This window comes from Zingiber officinale, chromosome 3B (assembly GCF_018446385.1).
Source record: "Zingiber officinale cultivar Zhangliang chromosome 3B, Zo_v1.1, whole genome shotgun sequence".
Lineage (NCBI taxonomy): Eukaryota > Viridiplantae > Streptophyta > Magnoliopsida > Zingiberales > Zingiberaceae > Zingiber > Zingiber officinale.
Window position 1 is genome coordinate 56,594,609 of NC_055991.1, and position 575 is coordinate 56,595,183.

Here is a 575-nt window from a genome sequence, read left to right on the forward strand (position 1 = left end):
ACACTGACCGTGTGACCCTACACGGTCGTGTCAAAGGAGCAAGGAGAAGGATGACCATGGTCGTGTGAAGCTACACGGTCATGTGACTTCACCAGAGAAAGAGCAAAACACGTGTGAACCCACACGACCGTGTCACCCCACTAGCAGCAACTAGAGCATGGTCATGTGGATCTACATGGTCCTACAACATTTCCAGAGAGCAAGAAGAACTCGGCTGTGTGACCCACATGGCTGTGTGGCTAAGCAGAAGAGAAGAAGAGCACAATCATGTGAATCCACATGGCGGTGTAGCCCATCCAGAGCCAAAGCAGAACACGACCATGTGAACTCACATGACCATGTCACCCTGGCCGAGACCAAGAATAAGGAGGCCGTGTGGAGGCCACACGATCGTGCCACGGGTCGTGCGGTGCCCGTGCCCTGCTCTATAAAAGTGGGTTTTCTTCCCCTTTCTTGGGGAGGAAGGCTTTCCCTTTGGGGAGACCCATCTTGGTGCTAATCCTCGCCTTCTCCGAGCTTCATCTGATGATCCGAGGCCATCATCATCTCCGCATCGATTCCGGAAGCTCAAGATT